Here is a 14,755-nt window from a genome sequence, read left to right on the forward strand (position 1 = left end):
ATTCACATCACCATTTAGCTTTCCGTTCTTCTCATCCGTTGAGAGAGAGAGAGAAAAAAAAAAGGATCCTGTAAAAAAAATGTATCCTGTTGCATCAGTTATGCATAGGATTGCATGTGATCAGTTTTTTGACAGGATCCAGTAAAAAACGGATTCTGTTAAATCAGTTGTCATCCGTGTGAGCTATTTCCATCTGAGCATGCAGGACTTTTTTTCCCATCTAAAAAAACTGATCTCAGACGGAAATGGCTCAAATGGAAGTCAACTGATGCAACAGGATCCGTTTTTTTACAGGATCCTGTTTTTTTTCTCTCTCTTTTTCTGACGGAGCAGAAGAACGGAAAGCTAAACTGTGATGTGAATGCACCCTAATACTATTAAGCAGGTAAGGCTACTTTCACACTAGCGTTTTTGCTGGATCAAGCAGGGTTCAGCAAAAAACGCTTCCGTTACTGATAATACAACCATCTGGATCCAGTTGTAATATCTGTAACATACCCAAGATGGATCCTTAATGAACTCCACTGAAAGTCAATGGGGGATGGATCCATTTTATATTGTGTCAGAGAAAACTTCCCCATTGACTTGCATTGTGGGTCATGACGGATCCATCTTGCTCCGCATCCCAGCATGCTGCAGTTTGCTCTCCGGTATGAGTACGGAACGCATTTTGGAGCATTCCGTTTTGTTCAGTTAAGTTTTGTCCCCATTTTCAATGAATAGGGACAAAACTGAAGCATTTTTTTTCCGATATTGAGAACCTATGACGGATCTCAATACCGGAAAATATTAACTCTAGTGTGAAAGTAGCCTAACCTAGTGAGAAAAACTGACCCATTCCCTTTATTCTCCAGGCCAGTACGATTACAGTGATACCACATTTATATCGTTTTGTGGTTTAATACTAAAACAAAAAATAAAAACTGAAAAAACATTTTCCTTTGCATTGCCATATTCTGACTCCCATAATTTTTTTTAAAATTTCCATCTATGGAGGTGTGTGGGGGCTCATTTTTAGTAGTAGTTTTTAAGTTTTTATTGATGGCATTTTGGAGTATGTATGAGTTTGACCACTTTTTAATAAAACATTTTTGGGGGGGGAGGTGAGTGACGAATAAACTGCAACTCAGACATTTTGATTTTTTTCTGTTATGGCATTCACCGTATGGGATGAATACAGTTATATGTTAATAGTCTTTTTGAGATTTAGCAGCGCATAGTGATTTGCGTGATTTGAATTTGTGTATATATATTTTTTCTTATATTTTATTTATTTTAAGTTGAGCAACTTTTTTTTTTTTTTTACTTTTTTTAAGCTCCCCTTGGAGACATGCAATCATTAGATTGCTTCTCACATACACTACTGTGAATTAGTTAAAATATGCCTACGGGCTAGTTCACACAAACGTTTTTTGCGGAAAAAAAATGGAATGTACTCCATATGCATTCCGTTTCTGTATTTCCGTTTTTCCGTTCTGTTTAAAGATAGAGCATGTCTTATTATTTCCCGCAAATCACGTTCCGTGGCTTTATTCAAGTCAATAGGTCCGCAAAAAAAAAAGGAACACGTACGGAATGTATTCCGTATGTCTTCCGTATCCGTTCCGTTTTTGCGGAACCATCTATTGAAAATGTTATGCCCAGCCCAATTTTTTCTATGTAATTACTGTATACTATATGCCATATGGAAAAACTGAAGAGAAAAACAGAATGGAACCGGAAACACTACTGAAACAAAAAACTGAAAAACTGATCCGTTAAAAATGGCCCGCAAAACACGATGACCGATGGCAACTCATTCTTGCCTAGTCAGTGCTTGGAGTTTATCACAATTTCTGTGTTTTTTGTTTGTCTGCCCACATTTTGAGGACAAGCCACAGGTTCTTAAAGGGATTTGTATCTGGGGAGTTTCCTGGCCATGGACCCAATATTTCAATGTTTTGTTTATCACACCACTTTTGCCTTATGGAATGGTGCTCTATCATGCTGGAAAAAGCATTACTCAGCACTAAGTGGCTCCTGGGTCATTGGGAGTAGTTGCTCTTGGAGAATGTTTTAATACCATTCTTTATTCATGGCAGTTTTCTTAGGCTAAATTATGAGTGAGCTCACTGGATGAGCAGCAACCCCACAGATGAATGGACTCAGGATAGTTTACTTTGGGCACACAATAAAAGTAAAAAAATAAAAATAAAATGATGAAATGCATATAATTGTACTTTAGGATACCATAGAAACATTTGACAAAAATATCAAAAATTTTACTCAAAATTTGTGGCAGTCTCAAAACTTTTGACCATTACTGTATATTCCTAATTATTTCATTTTTTTATTGTATACAAATTTGACCTCCTGCTTTTTCTCCCATATGGTACATTTTGAAGGCCTCCCTTTTCATCATGAAGTATTTCAGAGTAGCTTTGGTGAGCAATTGGAAATAATGTTAAAAATTTTAAGTCCCACAATCTTTGTTAGATGACACAAAATCGAAAGTTTCAAAAGGAATAATAGCACTGTCTAAATATTGCTGTTACAGTCTTGTTACAGTGCCCCCTAGTGTTCTTTTTTACTTTCTAATGGTTTTCCCTGAAATATGTTCTGTGCCATAGGCATGTTTGCCAATAACTTGGTCCTACTGTCAGGATCTTGTACATGTTTGACTTAGCGCAGAATTAGCTCAATAACACTTCTCACCAGCACTTGAACATATTAGTTGGGCATTCTACAAAAGGAAATTAAAGGAACACCATTTAGCTCAATAAGAGGTAGGTAACAGTAATAGCTAGATGAGAAATGTTATATTTAATCATGGAACAACCAGTTAAAGTTATGATTCAGATGAACAGACTGTAATCAGCCACAGTTCTCGGCCTGATAGTGTCAGTGAAGCAATGTTGTCCTGTTTTACATACAATCCAACAACCATAGGTATACCGCCACTAGAAGGGACAATTTTAAAGGGGTTATCCATGTTCAGAGCTGAACCCGGGCATAGCCTCTTCTTCACCCAGGCAGTCCCTTTAAGGTGAGCATTGGAGCATTTCATGTACCGACGCTCTCCCTTGCCCAGCGCTGAATCGCTTTTTTTTAGCAGATCTGGTGATGTATCAGGTCTCTGTATAGGAATGCTAGTGTTGAGCGAATCGTAGTCAAACAAATTGACTTCGATCCATATTTAATGAAAAATTGTATTCACCGCAAAGCCGAATTTCTTAGCGTTTCGTGGTAGTAAGTAAATTTTCCCTGTAATAGCAGTAAAAACAAAAAAAAACAAAGAACAAAACATGCTTCATCCATTTGCACGCATAGAGGCCATCACAGCCATCTTGATTGAAGATACCGCGTGAAATGTCACGCACGGTGACGTATGATGTCACCATGCCGGCCAGCATGATAACCTCATCTTGTTACTATGTAAGATTTTGTGTGGTGTCTTCAATCAAGATGGCCATGAAGGTCTGTACACGATCAAATGGACAAGGTGAGTATTTTTCTGAGTATAAATCCTGATCTACACTAGTTGTTCAGGTGGGCAACAGTGCCTTGTGTATACCTGGATTTTCCTTGTCAGCTGCCTACAGCAGAACCCTATGCCAACATCTGAGGTTGAAAATAACCTGATCCACCCTTCAATTTGTACGGTAGAGATGGGTCTGTCCGGCAGTGAAATCACATGAGTCCCGACGTGTTTCACCCACACTATAATGTGCAGACTCATCAGGGGACCATGTGTCCCAGTGTAAGCACAGCTTGTGGCTGTGTGCTTACAGAGAAAGAGGCTGATATTCAGTTGCGTCTCTGCAAGTTGTGTTAAAAAAAAGTCCTAAACAAGCAGTTTGCAACTTTTTGAATGCCACTTTTCTGGCACGCGGAGACGATAAATCTCCCCCTATGGGCAGTTGGCAAGCGGTTATGTACAGTGCTCTTTTGCCTCCATTTTTCACATTGTTACTGCAGACTATTTACACTACTGCAGAGTGTCAGACTATCCCTGTAGCAAAAGTTGTGTCTCTGCACCATCCTTGCCACTTTTTGAAAAAAGAGTAACGAGGGGGGTGAGTGAGCGGGGCCAGCAGGTCTCCCACCTTTATCAGTATTTTAGCCTGCTTTCAGAGTTCTGAGCTGCTATAGATTTTATTCTGGTGCATGCCTGCATGGACAGAAAGAGATGCACATAATTTATGACCAGGGGTGTGCTTAGTCGCATCTGCCTTCAGTGCAGGAGATTTCAAAGGCCAGCGTAAAATGCTGATCTTTGATAAACCTCCCACATAGCCTTTAAACGTCAGGAGATAACTCTGCTAGGATGTTCCAGAATTAGCAGTTGCATGGTGATCATGCAGCTGTGGGATCAGGAAGCCCACTGTAACTGACAGCAGCACCCTCCATTGCTTTCTCCATTGCTGCATACACAGCAAACACTGAATAATGTATATACAGATCAAGAAACAGCATTGCAGTGCAGCTGCAGGACTTGTGATGACATCATCAAAGGTTCTTCACCTTATAAATATAGAAGAACTGCAGGGTTGAGTTTAGAATGCAGTGGATAAAAATGAGTGGAGTCAGTAATTTGAATGGGTAAAAGGAAGTCCTCCACTTTTATCCCCATGTGCCATGATACTAATACTAACACTAATACTAACCTCTGACCCTAATACTAACCCTAACTATAACAGTAACCCTAACCCTAATAGTAACCCTAACCTTTACCCAATATCAAAATGACCTTTAGATAAGGGGGACACTATTTAAAATATGTTTTTAGTTATTAGATAAAAAAAACATGCATAATATTTACATATATAACATCCTGGAGTATGTCACTAAACTCTTTCTCCCTGCTACAACATGTCAGGTGCATATGTATTGTCATCTTGTGTAGTCTAACATTGCATTTTCCATTATATGTATTTTCTATGCCTGTTTCATATATTATGCTGTAATTTCCATGTCCACCAGCAGGTGGCAGCAATGTGTTTTGTTCAGTTTAGCATAGCTAGACTGTAATAGTTCATTCCAGTGTTTAGCTCCCCCTCTTCTAGGAGCAGAAGTGGGCTGGTCCCACGCCCTGCAGCAAGGGAGGGAAGAAACCAGTTAGATCCAGTGTGCACCAGCCCCCCTCTTGGGGAAGGCTGTGTTGGTAGGAGCTCCCAGAAACAGGGATCCCAACCTAGGATCCAGACCTCGGCTGAGGCCCCAGGATCCCTCTTCCCAGCCTGAGTCATCTACCTCAGCGCTGGTGGACAGGCAAGCAGCCACCTCCAGATCTACAGATCTCCAGGAAGCCATACCCTGCGAGCAGAACTGTGAGTGTTTAATCCAGAGACCAGGAGAAGCCAAATACCTCCTTCAGCTAGTCAGGCCCAAAGCAAGCAGACTACAGACAGAGCAGAAGATAGATACCTGCCAGATCTACTAGGTATATGAATAGAAGCAGAATAGATATTGATTACTGCCACATATTGCCAATACCTGCTGGGACCTAAAGGACTATTGCTGTAACTTGTATGGATTCAAGCTGCATTAAGTAAAGACGAGTTGGATTATATTTCCTATCTGGATTGCATTCATTCCTCAATTACTCCTACTAACCGCACTCAATTTATTGCATGTGAGCCAGGATACAGGAGTCCAGCCGTACTACAGGTAGGAGACACCGTTGACACTACCATATCTGCTATACAGAGACATTATCCCCCTCTGGCATTCCTCACCTGGTACGTGAGTTGTAACATCTTAAAGGGCCCTGCTACAGTACCTGCGCAAGCTGCAACTGGCGTCACGAACTAAAAACTATTAATATTGCGCCAGTGTGCATCTGTCCCAATCTGGCTTACTGCACATATATTTACCAACTCCATCCCCAATCATCCAAATGGGATAAAGAGGTAAAAAAATCTTGTTTCATAAGGCCTCTTTCACACGGGCGTGTCCGGATTAGGTCCGGATGCGTCCCAGGGCATTGTGGCAAAAGTAGGTACGCAATTGCAGTCAGTTTTGACTGCGATTGCGTTCAGTTCAGTTTTTATCGCGCGGGTGCAATGTGTTTTGCAAGCGCGTGATAAAAAACTGACTGTGGTACCCAGACCCAAACTTCACAGAAGTTCAGGTTTGGGTTAGTTGTAGTGTAGATTGTATTATTTTCCCTTATAACATGGTTATGAGGGAAAATAATAGCATTCTAAATACAGAATGCTAAGTAAAATAGGGCTGGAGGGGTTAAAAAAAAATTAAAAATAATTTAACTCACCTTAATCCACTTGTTCGCGCAGCCGGCATCTCTTCTGTCTTCATCTGTGAGCAATAGGACCTTTGATGACGTCACTGCATTCATCACATGGTCCATCACATGATCCATCACCATGGTATTCGTGGTATTCAGAATGCTATTATTTTCCTTTATAACCATGTTATAAGGGGAAATAATAATGATCGAGTCCCCATCCCGATCGTCTCCTAGCAACCGTGCGTGAAAATCGCACCGCATCCGCACTTGCTTGCGGATGCTTGAGATTTTCACGCACCCCCATTCACTTCTATGGGGCCTGCGTTGCGTGAAAAACGCAGAATATAGAACATGCTGCGATTTTCATGCAACGCACAAGTGATGCGTGAAAATCACCGCTCATGTGCACAGCCCCATTGAAATGAATGGGTCCGGATTCAGTGCGGGTGCAATGCGTTCACTTCACGCATTGCACCCGCGTGGAAAACTTGCCAGTGTGAAAGGGGCCTAAAACTCCAAACTACTTAGGGTAATGACAATATCCAAGGAGACCAGGCAGCTGTAACGGTCGCGTACACACACACACAGGGGAAAGGGAAGTGACCACTGCGCTCCACCCTTACCCCTGGCCCTGCCTACTTGCCTCGCGAGTCCTAATGACAGGGGACAACTGGACGGCAATACCTAACTTGGAATAAGTGCAGGGATGACAGACAGACAAACAACAGGATGTGAACAGACCGAGTCAATACCAGGAAAGCTACAAAGTACAAATGGAGCAAGCAGAGAATTGTCAGGAGAAGCCGGGGTCATAAATACCAGGAGAGACGTGAAGTACCAAAGGAGTCAGCAGAGGAATGTGTCACGGCCATGGTCATGGTCGTGACTCTTAACCGCATGCAGTTGCCTGCGGTCCTGGTGTTGTTGTCAATCACAGGTGAGGGCTATAGTATGTTGCCTCACCTGTGGTTGCCGCTGGCAACATTGTGTATGTGGCAGCAGAGCAGCCTGAGCGGTGCTAGGCAGCTTGCTGCAGTAGGCATGCGGTTGCACCTGGCAACCTCTATTTATAGGTGTGCCTTTTATCGGTGTGCACGGGGTGTTATATGTGTTGTGTGCACTTCCCCTTTAAGTTGTTGTTTTCCCTTCCCTGGTGTTGGAAGGGTTAACTTCCTTCCTAGTGTGTGTGTGCACTGGGTGTGTCTGACTGTGGGTGTGGCTACTTGGCCCTATAAAGCCTCTGTGGAAGGCAGTAGTCAGAGAGGGTGCTTCAGCCATGCTTGCTGGAGACATCCTCCTGCTTATTTACCATCTGCCAGTGAGGGCCACCCTGGTTGTCATAAACGTTATGTCTGGTGTTAGTTTATGGTTTATCTGTTATTGCAGCATATGGTTTACTGGGTTCCCGTGTGATGTCGGTTGTGTGCGCTGTCCTTTATGTTGGTTCTGGATAGCAGCACTTGCACGTGGGTTCCAGGTTGTGTGTCTGTGGCAGGTAGGTGTGGAACTAGTCTCACTTACCTGTCATTGCCATATGTCTGTTTATGTTCCCCCTTTCTATGTATCTTGGCCAGTGAGACTCCTGTTCCTCCGTGTCTAGGAGGAATGGGTCGTCTTACTCTGCTCCTAGTCCAGGGCCACCCTGAGGGGTTGGCTCATACGGATAGGAGACAGGGTCAGAGTTAGGGATGTGTAGGAGGTGACCAGCTCCCTAATTCTCTGTCCTGGCCTTGCAGCGACTCCATCTGCTGATACCGCACGGCTGAGGGTTTTCCCCATCCTCAGCCGTGACAGTACGTCAGGAGGAGGCCGGGGTCAGAATACCAGGATAGCAGCAAAGTACAGGAGCAGGCAGAGGATCGTCAGGAATTCAGCAGGAGGTAAGTACGCCAGGAAAGACCAAATCACAGGTGGAACCTAAATTAACAGGCAACCTGTGGCCAGCAGGCTGCCTGTATTTATAGTGGGGAGTGAGGGTCATGTGACGTGGCCAGCATCACATGACCGACAGACCAACCAGTCGAGCACCGAGTGATCAGCTCGGCGCTCAAGGCAGACTAGGAGCAGGGAGCCACCCAGCTAGTAAAGCCGCCCTGGGAATGAGGTCAAACAACGATCCTCATTCCCAAAGCTAAGCAACAGGTCTGCGGGCAATGGGGGACCGAGTGCACCCTCGGAACCCCGTTACAGCAGCTATGTATTCATCGTAATAACCTTTATATATACATAAACCTTTTCATACCAAATCCTATAATAATTATTTCCACACAGTACCCTGAAAAATAACTGCACCCAACAAACAGTGCCCTCATTTAGTGCCCCCAGTAAAACTAATGCTAACTATAGTGCCCTCCCCTCCCAGTTATACTAATGACCCCCCCAACATAAAGGCTGAATGGCATGCTGGCAGAGAAAAATAAGCTAAAATACATACCTCCACGTCACTGTCTAGATGCGGTGCGGGCGCAGGCCTCTTCCACCCTCTGTTCTGAGCTGAGGACGGCAATACAGTTGAATATGGAGAGAACGGAAGAGTTTATTGCTCATGACAACACCCCCCACTTGGCCCTAGGTGGTGCCACCTAAGGCAATCGCCTCACCTCACCTCACCGGCGTGCGCCTCTTAGTTACTGAGTATTTAAGTAACTAGCTCCCAACCCCAATGAAGTTTTGAACATCTCAGATGGGATTTTAGCCACCAGGTGCCTGCTGTTTTGAGTGCGCTTCCCGGCCCAGGGCGCTTTCCCCTTGCTGAGATCTGGGAAAACATTCCATGGTAGTAATAGGTCTGAGCCTGTACAAGTCTTCTAGGCTGATTACTAATATATTCCAATGATGGTTTGCAGGTTTCAGCACTGCATTTCAATATACAGAATTCTATATTCTGTCATGGAAAATAATACATTACAGAATACAAATGACAATCTAATAATTGCATGTTATATTCACCTAGGGAGACGTAAAATAAGTAAAAAAAAAAAAAGGTTTTAAAAATGGAAAGAAATGTAAAAATAAAAATTCAAACCCCCCACCTTACCAAAAATGTTAATTAAAATAAACAGTCAAAAACTAAACCTAGGCATTAAATTACTATTAAAATATAAAAAGATTTATCCCATACTTCGAACAGCGTAATGAAAAAAACAACCTCAAAGTGGCCAAAAAATTGAATAAAAAGTGATCAGAAACTCATGCACACCGGAGAATCTGTGAAAAAGACAGATCGCCCTGCAAAAAATCGTCCCTTACACAGCTCTGTAGTCATAAAAAGAAAACAGCTATGAGGGTCAGAATATGTAAATTTAGGTTTTAAAACACAAGAAGAACTATACAAATGTGGTATCGCTGAAATCGTACTGACCTGTAAAATGAAGAGCACGGGTAATTTTTACCGCACAGGGAATGCTATAAAATAAAACAAAATAAAACTGTGGCAGAGTTGCATTTTTATTCTTTCCAGCTTCCCAGTACATTGTATGCAAAAGTAAATGGTGCCATTAGAAAGTAAACTTTTCCTGAAAAAACACATATCCTCATACAACTATAAACAAAGCAAAAATAAATAAATATGAAAAATCCCTCGGGATTGAAAGGATTAAACAAATCTAACCTTGACCACTGAGAAGAGGTTGGAGTACCTTGAAACACGTCTGGCATTACCTGGCATCACCTATGACTGAACAGACTACCCACCATTACCCACATTGTCACTGAAGGATCTTTGATTGCCTCACAAACAAAAGGAGAAATAAGGTCAACTTAAAGCAGCGCAAGATACAAACATCAGCTGACCGACACAAAATACCGCGTGACAGATCACGTGAGACGCCGCCTCGGCCACACAAGCCGCGCAACTCACAGCGAGGAGAAGCAGTACGCTCGAGACCATCTCCTCACACAGTCTTGTTACTGCACAGTGATAAAAGCCAGACCACAGGGTGAGTACCACTTGACTGCCGTGTGGGACGCACATAGGTAGTAGCAGATATCGAATCACCGAAAAAGCAGTGAGTAACTACAAGTCCAAAATACCACACACTGTTTTTCCTGGCTAAACCATTAACTCACTCTGCTGGTGCAAATTACTCACACTATTAAGTGTCCATAATTGACTTCGGACTGACCTAATAACCTGCATTTTTTATATTTTATATTTTATTTTTCATTTTTTATTCTCCATTTTTTTTATTCTCCATTTTTTCTTTGGACATTAACCTGCATGTATGAATGAACAAACTGTACCTACTAGCAAGGAAGTTTTTCTCCTTTTTTTCTATTCTATTTTCTTCTTTTTTCCCTTTTATCTACATATATTCTCCCCAACAGGATATCCCAATACCTATTTACAATATTTCATATGATTCTATAATAATCCATTATAATTTTTAAGATATCTCCATCACATTATATATGCATTTATACTATTAATACCATTTTAAGAATCAGGACACATTAACAAAATGCTAGTTGAACTACTACTATCCTACTTCTTATTTTTATTTTTTTTTCAACATATTTTAAACTCATTCAAATAAATTACTTATTTTAAACCTATTTTATATTAACTAAATAAATATAATCTGTGTGATAACCAGATATATGTAGAGTGCCTGCCTAATATTTATTCATACTTATTTATACTTTTACCCAATGCAAATGTATGTATATTCTTACCCAATTTTTGTCTGTCATCAACCTGGGATTATACACATTTGTATTATATATGATGTATAAGTAAATTCTGGGTGATATAATGTTTGCATTTTTTTTGTTTATATGCCAAGATAAATTCATGCATCTGAAGTATTCCAATTGGCATTTTATTGTATGTATTAATTGTCCACTTTGTCCCCTTGTCAAGGGGTAAATAGATTTCCCCACACATCAAATGTGTTATGATTATCTTTGTAAGACAAGTGATTGACCCCTGATGTGTGCATTGGTTTAGCCTTTACTCTGACTTGTGGATTAGATCATATCCATGGTCGATAATGTTTGCATCGCCAACTCTTCTCCATTAAAATTCCCAGGATGTTTGCATGGTTTTTCTTAAGTTGATCTGGATAAACGTCTGTCATTTAATTGTAAAGATATATGAGCTAATATATTGACCACTTAACCCCTTCAAGCAACAGCCAGTTTGGACCAAATATCGGAGCCCCATTTTTAAAATCTGACGTGTCAGTTTATCTGGTAATAACTTTGGAACACTTTTACATATCCAGGCCATTCTTAGATTGTTTTCTCGTGACACATTGTATTTCATGTTAGTGGTGAATTGAAGTTGATACGTTTTACCTTTTATGCATACCAAAATTATCATTTCTCTGCTTTTAAGATGGATAGTGATTAGGGATGAGCGAACCCGAACTGTATAGTTCGGGTTCGTACCGAATTTTGGGGTGTCCGTGACACGGACCCGAACATTTTCGTAAAAGTCCGGGTTCGGGTTCGGTGTTCGGCGCTTTCTTGGCGCTTTTTGAAAGGCTGCAAAGCAGCCAATCAACAAGCGTCATACTACTTGGCCCAAGAGGCCATCACAGCCATGCCTACTATTGGCATGGCTGTGATTGGCCAGTGCACCATGTGACCCAGCCTCTATTTAAGCTGGAGTCACGTAGCGCCGCACGTCACTCTGCTATGATCAGTATAGGGAGAGGTTGCAGCTGCGACGTTAGGGCGAGATTAGGCAGATTAACTCCTCCAAAAGACTTCATTCTGTGATCGATCTGCAGCTGTGGATCATTAAAGTGCTATTATTGACTTGCTCACTTTTTTGAGGCTGCCCAGAGCGTTTTTAGATCACTTTTTTTCTGGGGTGATCGGCGGCCATTTTGTGACTTGTGATGCGCCAGCACGAGCTATCACCAAGTGTATTTAACCATCGATAGTGTGGTTATTTTGTGCTATATCCTACATCAGCTGCAGCCTGAGCCTGTGTCACCGAAGTGCATTTAACCATCAACAGTCTGGTTATTTTTTGGCCATATACTACATTAGCTGCAGGCTGAGCCTGTGTCAAAGAAGTGCATTTAACCATCAACAGTCTGGTTATTTTTTGGCCGTATACTACATCTGGTGCAAGCTGAGCCTGTGTCACCCAAGTGCATTTAACCATCAACAGTGTGGTTATTTTTTGGCCATATATTACATCAGGGGCAAGTTGAGCCTGTCACCCAGCGCCTAAAAAATAGACCTGACATTTCTATTCAACCAAATCTGCACAGTTTTAGCTGGTCAAGTTATTTGTAGTGACCGTAAAAGCAGACTTTTTGTTCTGGGTTGAAAAAGCATTCCCAAATTTGCCATTCTGAAAATAACTAGTTTGTGGTATTTGAGGCCTACTTGAAATCTATCCCAAAAAGTAAATCTTACATTGAAGGTATTGATAGTGTCATTCAGAAAAACCTAAGACACACGCTAGCGTGCTGATAGAAGTGTCATTCTGTGATTAAACCTATAACTGTCACACAGCGCAAAAAAAAAACAGGTCTCACATCTCTATTCAACCAAATCTGCACAGTTTTAGCTGGTCAAGTTATTTGTAGTGACCGTAAAAGCAGACTTTTTGTTCTGGGTTGAAAAAGCATTCCCAAATTTGCCATTCTCAAAATAACTAGTTTGTGGTATTTGAGGCCTACTTGAAATCTATCCCAAAAAGAAAATCTTACATTGAAGGTATTGATAGTGTCATTCAGAAAAACCTAAGACACACGCTAGCGTGCTGATAGAAGTGTCATTCTGTGATTAAACCTATAACTGTCACACAGCGCAAAAAAAAAACAGGTCTCACATCTCTATTCAACCAAATCTGCACAGTTTTAGCTGGTCAAATTATTTGTAGTGACCGCAAAAGCAGACTTTTTGTTCTGGGTTGAAAAAGCATTCCCAAATTTGCCATTCTCAAAATAACTAGTTTGTGGTATTTGAGGCCTACTTGAAATCTATCCCAAAAAGAAAATCTCACATTGAAGGTATTGATAGTGTCATTCAGAAAAACCTAAGACACACGCTAGCGTGCTGATAGAAGTGTCATTCTGTGATTAAACCTATAACTGTCACACAGCGCAAAAAAAAACAGGTCTCACATCTCTATTCAACCAAATCTGCACAGTTTTAGCTGGTCAAGTTATTTGTAGTGACCGTAAAAGCAGACTTTTTGTTCTGGGTTGAAAAAGCATTCCCAAATTTGCCATTCTCAAAATTGTGGTGAACGGGAACAATGAGGAAAACATCTAATAAGGGACGCGGACGCGGACATGGTCGTGGTGGTGTTAGTGGACCCTCTGGTGCTGGGAGAGGACGTGGCCGTTCTGCCACAGCCACACGTCCTAGTGAACCAACTACCTCAGGTCCCAGTAGCCAGCAGAATTTACAGCGATATTTGGTGGGGCCCAATGCCGTTCTAAGGATGGTAAGGCCTGAGCAGGTACAGGCATTAGTCAATTGGGTGGCCGACAGTGGATCCAGCACGTTCACATTATCTCCCACCCAGTCTTCTGCAGAAAGCGCACAGATGGCGCATGAAAACCAAGCCCATCGGTCTGTCACATCACCCCCATGCATATCAGGGAAACTGTCTGAGCCTCAAGTTATGCAGCAGTCTCTTATGCTGTTTGAAGACTCTGCTGCCAGGGTTTACCAAGGGCATCCACCTAGCCCTTCCCCAGGGGTGGAAGAGATAGAATGCACTAACGCACAACCACTTATTTTTCCTGATGATGAGGACATGGGAATACCACCTCAGCACGTCTCTGATGATGACGAAACACAGGTGCCAACTGCTGCGTCTTTCTGCAGTGTGCAGACTGAACAGGAGGTCAGGGATCAAGACTGGGTGGAAGACGATGCAGGGGACGATGAGGTCCTAGACCCCACATGGAATGAAGGTCGTGCCACTGACTTTCACAGTTCGGAGGAAGAGGCAGTGGTGAGACCGAGCCAACAGCGTAGCAAAAGAGGGAGCAGTGGGAAAAATCACCGAGCACCCCAAAGGCAGCTTCAAGGAGTTCCCTGGCATGGCACTTCTTCAAACAATGTGCTGACGACAAGACCCGAGTGGTTTGCACGCTGTGCCATCAGAGCCTGAAGCGAGGCATTAACGTTCTGAACCTTAGCACAACCTGCATGACCAGGCACCTGCATGCAAAGCATGAACTGCAGTGGAGTAAACACCTTTAAAACAAGGAAGTCACTCAGGCTCCCCCTGCTACATCTTCTGCTGCTGCCGCCTCGGCCTCTTCTGCTGCTGCTGCCGCCTCGGCCTCTTCTGCTGCTGCTGCCGCCGCCTCGGCCTCTTCCTCCGCCTCTGGAGGAACGTTGGCACCTGCCGCCCAGCAAACATGGGATGTACCACCAACACCACCACCTGCGTCACCAAGCATCTCAACCATGTCACACGGCAGCGTTCAGCTCTCCATCTCACAAACATTTGAGAGAAAGCGTAAATTCTCACCTAGCCACCCTCGATCCCTGGCCCTGAATGCCAGCATTTCTAAACTACTGGCCTATGAAATGCTGTCATTT

Source organism: Bufo bufo, chromosome 5, assembly GCF_905171765.1.
Source record: "Bufo bufo chromosome 5, aBufBuf1.1, whole genome shotgun sequence".
In the NCBI taxonomy this organism is placed as follows: domain Eukaryota; kingdom Metazoa; phylum Chordata; class Amphibia; order Anura; family Bufonidae; genus Bufo; species Bufo bufo.